Source organism: Egretta garzetta, unplaced genomic scaffold (assembly GCF_000687185.1).
Source record: "Egretta garzetta isolate BGI_Z169 unplaced genomic scaffold, ASM68718v1 scaffold912, whole genome shotgun sequence".
Lineage (NCBI taxonomy): Eukaryota > Metazoa > Chordata > Aves > Pelecaniformes > Ardeidae > Egretta > Egretta garzetta.
In genome coordinates this window covers 134,577-135,490 of record NW_009258882.1, presented here as the reverse complement: position 1 = coordinate 135,490, position 914 = coordinate 134,577, and positions in this window count along the sequence as shown.

The window sequence follows — 914 nt, the reverse complement described above, 5'->3', positions numbered from 1 at the left end:
CGCACGCCTTCCCCGCGGGCACGGGGACGCAGCCACGCTGCAGCCGCTGCCAGGCCAAGGGCTGGCACCCGCATGGGGAGTTCTCTCCAGCGCGCCTGAAGCTTGGCTCAGCAGCAGGAGATCAGCTCCGTTTCCACCTCTGCCTGGATTTGGTGACCTCTAACAGGGACCTTCCCCCTTCTGCCCTGGCTGGCAGCCTCCGCTCCTCGCTCCTGGCAAAGGGAAGGCAACGGGTCCTGCTCCCCACGGCAGAGCCGTCCCATTTATCACTGTTACTGGGGGAGTAGAGGCACTGGTGCAGAGCTGGGACCGGTCCCTCCGCAACTCTTGCCCTGGTGATGGGGTGTAACTGTGCCCAAAGCGGAGCGGGGACCACAGGGCTTTTGGTCAGGGACCGGGCAATGGCAGGATGTCCTCATGGACCAAAGGGCTTTTGGTCAGGGACCAGGCAATGGCAGGATGTCCCCATGGAGCCACAGGGACGTGACACAGGAGGCTCAACCCACGCCGGAGAGGGCTCATGGGGCGCTGGGTTGTGCCGCAGCCACAGGAACAGCCCTGGGGAAGCAGCCACTGCCCGGCCCCGGTTCGAAGGAAACCCAAATGGCAGCCTGGCCAAATCCCGGCACCAACGTTCCCAGGGATTACGCAGCACTGCCACCCATGCACCAGCTCTCCAGTGGACAGCTTGGCCACTCGTGTCACTAAAAGCCACCACCAAGACAAAAAGCCAACGGGTTTCTTAACAAAGCAGCTCTGCCCCGCAAAGCCGCGTGACTCTGCTTTCAAAAAGCATCGCCCGCATCGAGGAACAGCCGAGATTTTCCTAAGGAGACTCATCCCGTCGCTTGTCCCCGCCAAACCCCCCAGCTTCAGGGAGACAGCACGCTCCCAGCCGCTGCCCCGCGGCACCT